Source organism: Apium graveolens, chromosome 3 (assembly GCF_009905375.1).
Source record: "Apium graveolens cultivar Ventura chromosome 3, ASM990537v1, whole genome shotgun sequence".
Taxonomy (NCBI): domain Eukaryota; kingdom Viridiplantae; phylum Streptophyta; class Magnoliopsida; order Apiales; family Apiaceae; genus Apium; species Apium graveolens.
The window spans coordinates 59664094-59675307 of NC_133649.1; positions in this window are offsets into that span (position 1 = coordinate 59664094).

The following is an 11214-nucleotide window of genomic DNA, read 5'->3' on the forward strand; positions in this document are numbered from 1 at the left end:
ACAAGAAAAACAGAGTGTTTGTGAGAATCTTTGTGTGTCCGTTGTCTTACTTTCTAGGGGGTTTTTATACCCATATTACTCATGAATGCTCATCCGTTACTCGTCATTAAGGAGGGAGTGAATCAGGGGCGTTATGCCTCTTATCCCTTCCAATGGTCTGGAAGAAGAATGGGTCTTGACCTGGGACTTCCGTGGGCTTTCATCTTGTGGGCCTAAAGGACCTTCGACCCGGTAGCTTAATTGCACATTGGGCCTTTGTTCAATGGGCCTTGGGCCTATAACCAACATGTCCCTATCCTTCGGCTGGGCCTTCGGGCCGGTCGACGGACACCGGTCTCGGCCCATATTGTGGAGAAGAAACCCTAGGGCGACTGCTTCAGTTCCGTCTCGATCTTCGGTCGTACACGTGGCAAGCTTGTGGGAACTTGTAGTGCATTAAAGCGACAGCTGTTGGCACGTCGTTCCATGGCTCAATCTCAGCCGTTGAATCTCAATCGTTTTAATCTGGGACGTTTATTTTAAAAACCCCCAAACGTCGCATTTCTGAATTCTTTTTGGGCGCCTATATAAAGTCCATTTGTGTCTTTCCTATCTCCTTTATCATTTCCATTTTCTCTATTCACAACAACAAACTCCGACAAGCTTTCCAAACACGGGTAACAGCAACTCCGTCTTTCCAGATCACCCCATCTCAGTCGAGGAACATCTTCAAATTAGTAAGTTTCTCTTTTGCTTTTGAGCATTACTTTCATTTGCATGCAAGTTTTGGAGTTCACTAGGTTTTGAACGCGGTCCTTGTGGCACTGGGTTTATGGGGTACTGTGTTTTAAGTGTATGTTTTGGGGTTTTGTAGTTGCGGGGGTATTTTTGGGGAGGTAATTGGAGTTTTTATGGATTTTATCAATTTCAGGGGGGCCCATGGGTTTAAAGATGGCATGCGAAGGCGTTTTAAAGAGGTTTGCGAAGGATTCTTTGTGGGTAAGAACATCATTCGGGTTGGCTTGTCCCAGGAACTTCCTTCGGGAGCCGACTCCGGCCTTTTTTTTCGTTCGTTCGGTCCTGGGACATGTACTAGGTTTTTTATCTTTTCTCTTTTTTCTGCTAATCCGAGTATATGGACTAAGGGTGCCCCCGTTGAAGTTAATAAAGCATCTCTTCTTCCAAATGGGCATCGCCCTTGGACAGATGGACCCTAATGGGTTCATCCACATTAACTGCTTCCTGAACAGATGTCTTCATGCGGGGATCGCACTCAACACTCGTCTATTTTGGTACCATTATGACTTTCGGAGGAATCCGAAGAGTCCAGGCTTTTACACCATCGCTCGGCGAGCAGGGCGAGCCGATTGGACGGCGACCAACTCGAGTAACAAGACTACTCATACTATTACGTGAGTGGTCCGCGGGTGGCCGGTATGTCAGTTTGGCGCGATGTGAATGCCTCGCTGCTTCTTATACCGAGCCTGACCATGGAGGAAAAGGAGAATTACGCGGCGTTGGTGGACGTCTGTGTGAAGAAGCTGGGTCCCGAGGAGTTTCGGGATAAGGATTGGCTCCTCAGCTTGTGGGGTGGGGGTAACAAAACTTCTTCCTTCGTTCTTTCTTTCATTAGTTTTGTTCCATCGCCTGTATAATTATTTGTCCTTTTTATGCATTCTGTTATATATGCGTGTGATGACTTGCATCCTGCTTACATTTCAGTGTCTTCAAGAGAGGCCTTGATAGAGAGGAAGAAGGCCAAGGCGGCCGAGAGGAGGGCTGCCGAGGAGGCAGCGAAGAAGAGGGCCGCCGAACAGAGGGCTACGCCGGATCCTTCAGAGGAGACGGAGGAGAGGGCTCAAACCGAGAAGGCTTCGCCGCCCCGCCAGTCTCGTGCGGCTTCTGAGGCCGAGGAAGGGGACGATCTGGAGTATATGGGAGAGGGGAACCCTTCCAAGCGGACCCGGAGCCGGGAGGGGGTCGTGCAGTCCTATCTCCCAAGGTGGGGCGTGCTGACGTCCGACCATATTGTATACCCGGCCCGGCAATCCACTAAGGAGGTGGCTTCGGACTTATGCCATGGCCTCCAGCTTCCATTCGATCTTCTGACCTTTACTTCGGCTTCTGCTACCGAGGCCTGCACGGAGCTTCTATCCTTCTTGTCCCTGGTATGTACTTTATTTTTACTTGTTTTTATCATTCAGTAGGTTTTTTTCTCTTTCGTATGACATTTTGCCTTGTATTTTCACAGGCTGCTCCTTGGGCTGCTGCCGTGGAGGATAAGGTCAGGGACATGGAGGCTCGGATGGCCGAGGTGAGGGAGCTGGAGAGGAGGGCCATAGTGGTTGAGGAGGAGCTCGGAAGGGTGAAGACCCAGAAAGATGAGTTGGACGGGCAGGCCACCCAGCTGAAGGAGGACAAGTCCCGGCTAGAAAATAACTTGGTAAAGACGAACCGGAGGATCTCCCACCGGAACGTCCAGCTGAAGAGGTCCCGCAAGGAGCTTCGGAAGAACCAGAAGCAGCTGGACCAGATGGAGGAGTGTTAGGGCGAAAACACGCGCTAATATTCACGCAAGTATACGCGTTCGCAAGTAATATAGAATACTTTCTAGTTCGTTCCCACAGAGACTCAGACTAAATTATTGTCTAATTAAACTCACTCACCAATATATGATTACTTCTCAATGTTAAGATACTAACACTTAAAATTGTTGATTAAATATTAACTATAATTAACTACTTAATTAATCACTTAACTAATACTTCAATTTATCAATAATAAAACACTCATGAGATCACAACTTCATTATTACTTCCTTCTATAGCCATTGTTATTAGCTTTAGCATATGACAGTGATGATATTAATCGAATAACACGAAACTGATAAAAGCCAACTTTCATTGTACTAATACCATTCTACCAAGCATCCACAATTAAGGTAGAAGTTGAATAGTCATCAATTATATTGAGTTCCTATATGTCTACAGAAATTGACAACACAACGATTTAAGCACAAGTTATTCCTTTTGATTACATAGGGCAAATAAAACTGTTAGAGTTACCCACTAATCATGCACAACGTACATGAACCTATGCTAGCATGGCAAGTTCTAAATCTCAAGATCCACCGTCGCTTCACAAGAGATTAACACCCTATCTTATATGTTCGCGACGCACATAAGACGAATACGCATAACCAATACTAGATATCATACAATCATCACACACTAAAGTATTAAACAATTAACTAAAGAATTCCATAATAAATCCATTGCAACCCCATGATCACGATTAGCCCATAATAGCACTTATCGTCATCATGGGTTCATATGAAATCATGATAAACAAACACAAGAAAATAATAACTAAACTAATTATATTAAAACAGAGTACGTCACAAGAGTAAATAAGTTCAAAGCAAGAAAACTAGCATCCAACGTTATAACGAAACAAGAATCACAAGAAGATATGCTTCCTCTTCGTTGCGGTGTGCTAAATCGGTCTTCTTCCTTATCTCCTTCGCTCCTTGCGTAAAAACACAATCTTCTTCAATCCACCCTTGTGAAAACGTCTCAAATCTACTTATATAATAGTCCCATAAAACTCAGATTACATAGAAGTGGAAACCAAACAGAAGTAGAAGTCCAGAAACATTATATCTTTTTTCCCGACCCTGCGCGGCCGCTCAGCGCGGGCGCTCAGCTTGCTGCGCGGCCGCTCAGCAATGCTGAGCGGGCGCTCAGACCTCTACTGGAAAAAATCTGATTTTGCTCCATTTCTTCGCCGTCATCTGCCCGTTTCTTTCCTCTCGCAATGGTGAACACATGCCAAGGCTTATTCTTGATGATTCCTCCCCCGAAATGCAACTAATACCCTGAAATGCATAAACACTAGAAAAACGGATCAAATACACAAAATACTTGATTTCAAGACACCAATTTAAGCCATTTTAAGACGTTCTAAGTGGTATAAAATACCACTTATCACACCCCCAAACTTAAATCGATGCTTGTCCTCAAGCGTCACAGACTCAAAAATAAATAAAAACATGCATGAATGCAATCTATATGAAAATGCAGCGATCCCCCTTACTACGATTAACCAACCAAATTGCAACATCTCAACGAATGCAGTTAGACAACTAAGATCAATAAACTCATGCAAACGGACATACAGCCAGAAACGTGGTGTGTGCAAATGCTTAACAGATATGCTTCGGAACTAGACCAATTATTATGACTAGACTATCCTCAAGGCAATCCAATGATTATACAAAGAATAAAAAAATTCTAGGCACAAAGTGATATACAACACTACAAGAACTCTGGAGCTTATTACGGAATCGTGCTTTTTATTCACAACTCAAATGCTTATTTGACCGTGCAATGAGTGAGGTCCACAAAAGACTTATACAATGGTATCCATGTAACGAGCGTTAGGTTAGCGGATCCCAGACTCTAAAAGCCTTAGGTCACTAGGCACAAAGTCCCCTAAAAACTTAATAACTCGAATACCAAAGAGCACACTCTTGATCAATTATGCATAAACTAAATTTTTATTTTTTATTTTTTTATTTTTTTATTTATTTTTATTTATTTTTATTTTTTGAGTTTTTTTATTTTTTTTATTTTTTTTTTACTTCTGAGCAAGTGCGTTTCGCTCCATCTTGCTCAACCCTAGACTACTCGCACCATATGCGAGCCGGCTACTAGCCATTTGACGCCTAGCCACAACTAGCAACAACTTCCATATTTTTTTTTCCTCCAAATTTTTTTCTTTTTCATGCCTTTATCACTAAGAACCTATAATCGAATTCTAAGCATAATAAGTAGATTGACCTTGAAAACAATCAAATCATAACAACAATCTAGCCCTTACGCGTTCTCTAAGACTTAGTGGACTTAAAATTGTTTCTAGCATGCATATCAACCTACACGACTTAATATCACTTTAATGCTATCACTACACTCGCATCAATATCACAATTCAGTCGATAAATCATTGCAAAAGGGATCATGGTAAATGCATGAGCTACATGACATTCATAACAAAAAAAACTATACGGCATAAATTATGCAACTATATGAACTAAACTATCATGAATATGCAACTATATGACACACACACAATATTCCTTAACTACCACCCCCAAACTTAAAATCTTCACTGTCCTCAGTGAAAGTAGTAGAAAGGAACACAGGGTATACCTACTCGGAGTCATCATCATCATCACCCTCAGTGGGTGGAGTATCAGGCGGCGGGTATGCAGAGTCCTCACCAAAAACTGGCCACTGGATATCAGCTCCAAGGCCCCGAAAAGCAGTCCCTAATGCAAGGGTGAGCTCCTGAGCAAACCTGCTCTGTGTCTCATACATGGCATCCATCCGCCGTGAAAGCCTCCTATACTGGGCATCAACCATCCCAGCACCCTCCTGAGCTCTCGAAGAATCAGCCTCATCACGCTCTGGCCTAGCCATAGTAGCACCTCGTGCTGGACGCCCTCCTGGAAGATGATAACCCAGCCCATGCTCCTCAGGCTCACCACCGGTCCACTCCTGCATCCCATTCAGAGTGCCAGAATCAATCGGAGCTGCCGGCAACTGCAACTGCTCATGAGCCGGCCAGTTCACTCCCACTGCTTGGCATAGCTTCGTAACCGTGGATGCATAAGGGATGTTCATATGCTTCGCTCCCCTCAAAAACTTCAGAATTCCTTGGTAGATAAACTCACCAAGGTCCACATAGTACTCCTCATTCAGAATTCCCCATAACAACTGTGCTCTCTCAACTGTGACCTCGTGTGCATGCGAAGAAGGCAAAATATTAGCACAAATAAATGTATTCCATGCACGGGCATACCTGTTCATGGCGATCGCCGGAAAGTGACGATACTCATTAGTGCCGGTCCTGAAGGTCCAAACTGTGCCCGGTCGACAGAGAGTCGCACAAATCAAATCCAAGTCAAAATCCTCAGCAGTCTTTTCATTCCAGTTCTCCTCCTCGGGCTTCCTCTCTCGCTGTCCAATCACACGGCGAATCGCCGCAGGATGATAATCAACCGTCAGCCCTCGGACCACAGAAAACCCATTCTTTTCGGCCTTCACGTTCAGTGTAGAACTCGCGAACAACGCTCATCGGTACCGCTTCGGGTGACTCACAAAAAGCTATCCACCCCTTCTCTGCAATCATGGGCAGCAACTCACCATCCCTCCCCGATAGTAAAAACCCCCTCTCCTTCAGAATCGGCTTCCCCAACAGCCTAGTGTACTCCTCCTCCGCGACTCTGTCAGTTAACCGAGGCCTTGCAGCAGTACCCCTCGATGAATCAGCAGTAGGAACTGTGCTGCTGTTGTCAATAGTGCGTGCTCTCTTGGGTGCCATTGATTCGTGAATAAAAGTGTGTAAGAACTGATTTTTGATGTTTGTGAGAGAGTTTAAGTGTAGGAAGTTTTGTGGGAGATATGTAGGATAGGTGTATGTATATATAGGGTGTGGATTAGATTAGGGTTTGGGAATTAAGGGTTAAAATAATGGGGTAGTGGGAACAAATCGTGGGTTTATGGGCTAAAACTGTTTTTGTGTTTTTTTTTGTCTTTTTTTTCTGAACTGTAAAAAAAATTCTGGTACTCGACCCCTGAGCGGTCGCTCAGCAAAGCTGAGCGGGCGCTCAGGGGGTCACTGGAAAAAAAAAATTTCAGCCCATGTTTTCTGATTTTTTTGTGTTTTTGGATAGGTTATTAACTTCTAAGGGTTCCTGTAACAACAATTCATGGGTTGCCTCCCACGCAGCGCTTCTTTTTCGTCATTAGCTTGACGTTTCGTACCCTTCTCAAGTAGTCAACAAAATGGCACTAACCACTTCTCGGTTTGCCATGTCCCCATAGTAGTGCTTCAACCGCTGACCGTTAACCTTGAATGCTTGGTCCGGATCATTCTCAAAAATTTCCACCGCTCCATGTGGAAACACAGTTTTGATAATAAAAGGTCCATACCACCTTAATTTCAACTTCCCAGGAAAAAGTCGGAGCCGAGAGTTGAATAAGAGAACTTGTTGCCCTGACACAAATAACTTAGGATGTAGCTTCCTATCGTGCCGCCTCTTCACCTTTTCCTTATACATTTTGTTATTCTCGTACGCTTGAAGTCGAAATTCATCAAGTTCATCAAGCTGAAACATTCTTTTCTTACCAGCTGCATCTAAATCCAGGTTCAACTTCTTCAATGCCCAGTAGGCCTTATGCTCAAGCTCCGCAGGTAGATGACATCCCTTACCGTACACCAACTGAAACGGTGACATCCCAAGTGGAGTTTTGTATGCTGTTCTGTAAGCCCAAACAGCTTCATCGAGCTTTAAAGCCCAATCCTTCCTTGACGGACAAACAACCTTCTTTAGAATGCGCTTTATCTCTCTGTTAGACACTTCCGCTTGACCATTTGTTTGCGGATGATAGGCAGTAGCTACTCGATGATTCACATTATAACGCTGCATCATAGAAGTGAACTTACGGTTGCAAAAATGCGATCCTTCATCACTTATGATTACCCGAGGTGTTCCAAACCTTGTGAAAATTTGCTTATGAAGAAAATTTAGCACTGCCTTTGCATCATTTGTCGGTAAAGCTTTAACTTCGACCCATTTTGAGACATAATCGACTGCCAGCAAGATGTACTGATTATTACAAGACGAGATAAAAGGCCCCATGAAATCGATTCCCCACACATCAAAGACCTCGACTTCAAGCATCACATTTAATGGCATCTCATCCTTCCTTGACAAATTTCCCACTCTTTGGCAACGATCACACCTTAAAACAAACTGATGAGCATCCTTGAACAAAGTAGGCCAAAAAAAACCTGCTTGCAGAATACGAGCTGCCGTCTTCTCACCACCATAGTGTCCACCATAAACCGTGGAATGGCAGTCTCGTAATATCCCCTCCGTCTCACAGAACGAGATACATCTCCTGATGATCTGGTCAGCTCCCTATCTAAACAAATATGGTTCACCCCATATATACCACTTCACCTCATGCAGAAACTTTTTCTTTTGAGCGAATGTCAAATTAGGAGGCATTATATTGCTGACGAGATAGTTTACAATATCTGCAAACCATGGTTCTTCCTCCTGAATTACAAACAACTGCTCATCCGGAAAAGATTCATTGATTAACGTCCTATCTTGTGAAGTAGAATCGGGATTCTCCAACCTAGAGAGATGGTCAGCTACTTGATTCTCAGTACCTTTTCTATCTTTGATCTCTAATTCAAATTCCTGAAGTAAAAGCACCCAACGAATGAGTCTCGACTTCGAATCCTTCTTGGAAACCAGATAGCGAATAGCCGCATGATCAGTGAATACTGTTACTTTCGTACCAAGTAGATAAGATCGAAATTTCTCAAAACCAAAGACTATAGCTAAAAGCTCCTTCTCAGTAGTGGTGTAGTTCAATTGTGCACCATTTAAAGTCTTACTCGCATAGTAGACCACATGGAAGAGGTTTTTCTTACGCTGTCCCAGAACTGCACCTACCGCATAATCACTCACATCACACATCATCTCAAACGATTCTGTCCAATCTGGTGCTGTAATAACTGGTGCAGTGATCAAACTCTTCTTGAGAGTCTCGCATGCTGCCAAACATTCATTATCAAATTTGAAAAGCACATCTTTCTCAAGCAAATTATACAACGGCTTAGATATCTTTGAAAAGTCCTTGATGAATCGCCGATAAAAACCTGCATGACCAAGAAAACTACGGATTCCTTTCACAGAATTAGGTGGGGGAAGATTTTCAATGACTCCCACCTTGGCCTTGTCCACCTCCAGACCCTTGCTAGAGACCTTATGCCCAAGGATAATGCCTTCACGCACCATAAAATGACATTTCTCCCAATTGAGCACCAAATTAGTTTCCACGCATCTTTTGAGTACGGCGCACAGATTATTCAAACATTCATCATATGAATGTCCAAAGACGGAGAAGTCGTCCATGAACACTTCGACGTTATTTCCAATCATGTCAGAGAATATAGCCATCATACATCTCTGAAAAGTGGCCGGGGCGCCACATAAGCCAAACGAAACTCTGCGAAAAGCAAACGTGCCAAATGGACAAGTGAAGGTAGTCTTTTCCTGATCCTCTGGTGCAATACAAATCTGATTATACCCGGAATAACCATCCAGAAGACAAAAATACTCATGACCCGCCAATCTGTCAAGCATCTGATCAATAAATGGAAGAGGGAAGTGATCCTTCCTTGTGGCTTTGTTCAATTTTCTATAATCCATGCATACTCTCCATCCTGTAACTGTTCGAGTAGGGATGAGCTCATTCTTTTCATTTGTGACCACAGTGATACCTCCTTTCTTAGGTACACATTGTACGGGGCTCACCCACGAGCTGTCAGAAATAGGATAAATGATGCCTGCATCCAGCCATTTCAGAATTTCTTTCTTCACCACCTCCTTCATGATGGGATTCAGTCTTCGCTGCTGTTCCACAGTTGGCTTACTACCTTCCTCTAGCAGAATTTGATGCATACAATATGAAGGACTTATCCCCTTGATGTCTGCTATGGTCTATCCTATAGCCGATTTGAATTCTCTCAAAATCCTTAAGAGCTTGTCTTCCTCACTACCTGAAAGGTCAGATGAAATAATAACAGGTAACGTAGATGAATCACCTAAAAAAGCATACCTCAAGTGTTCAGGTAATGGCTTGAGATCCAAGGTAGGTGCTTCCTCTATTGATGGTTTGAGCTTCCCTTCAGCATTCTTAAGGTCAGAAGTACCAAGAGATTCAAATGGTATGTTCAGCTTTCGCTCCCAGGGAGAAGCGTTCAGATATTGTAATTGCTCGTTGCCATCTTCATCATCGCTGTCAAAATCCCCAACTAAGGCATTTTCCAATGCATCAGACATTAGCATGCGATCAAGTTCTGAAGTAACCGCAGAATCGATCACATCCAATTTTAAGCACTCCTCATCTTCTGTAGGGAATTTCATTGCCTTGAATACATTGAAGGTCACATCCTGATCTTGGACCCGCATAGTAAGTTCACCTTTTTGCACATCTATCAAGGTACAGCCAGTAGCCAAGAAAGGCCTTCCCAAGATTATGGGAATCTTCTTATCTTCCTCAAAATCCAGAATAACAAAATCTGCAGGAAAGAAGAGCTTATCCACCTTGACGAGCACATCCTCAACTATGCCCCTTGGGTAAGTAATGGAACGATCAGCCAATTGTAGCGACATGTATGTGGGTTTTGGATCAGGCAGATCCAGCTTTTTAAAGATCGACAATGGCATCAGATTAATGCTTGCTCCCAAATCACAAAGGCACTTATCAAAAGTCAGATTGCCAATGGTGCAAGGAATGGTGAAGCTTCCTGGATCTTTCGGTTTTGGTGGGAACTTTTGCTGCAGAACAGCGCTGCATTCTTCCGTGAGAGCAACGGTTTCAAGGTCATCCAGTTTCACCTTCCTTGAAAGAATAGTCTTCATAAACTTCACATAACTAGGCATTTGTTCCAGAGCCTCAGCGAAAGGTATATTGATGTGAAGTTTCTTGAACACCTCCAGAAACTTCCCGAACTGTCTATCCAGCTTTTGTTGCTGCAATCTCTTAGGAAAAGGTGGTGGAGGATAGAGCTATTTCTCCCCTGTATTAGCCTCAGGCAGAGTATGTTCAACAGTAGTCTTCCTTGGTTCCGCCGCTTTCTCCTTTTGCTTAGATTCTTCATCTCTAATTTCAGCTTCTCCTTCTTTTGCCTTTTCAGCATCAGCCACTTTTCCAGACCTTAAGGTAATAGCCTTGACTTGCTCTTTAGCTTCCTTCCTGCCTGGTACTTCCGTGTCACTGGGAAGAGTGCCAGGTTGATGATTGAGCACTGTATTGGCTAATTGACCGATTTGATTTTCCAAGGTCTTGATAGAAACCGCCTGACTCTTGCACAACAGCTTAAGTTCCTCAAAATCAGCACTAGTAGGTGCAACTGTACTTCCCTGTTGAGGATATGATTTCCTTGTAGCATACTGTTGTGGTTGCTGGAATCCAGGTGGGTTAAACTGTTTACTCACTCCTTGCTGATATGATGGCTGAATAGCATTCTGATTATTCCCCCAGCTGAAATTTGGATGAATTCTGTTGTTAGGATGATAGGTCGCTGGCACAGGCTGCTGTTGTCACTGATAATTATTCACATACTGAACAGATTCGTTGACAAGAGAAC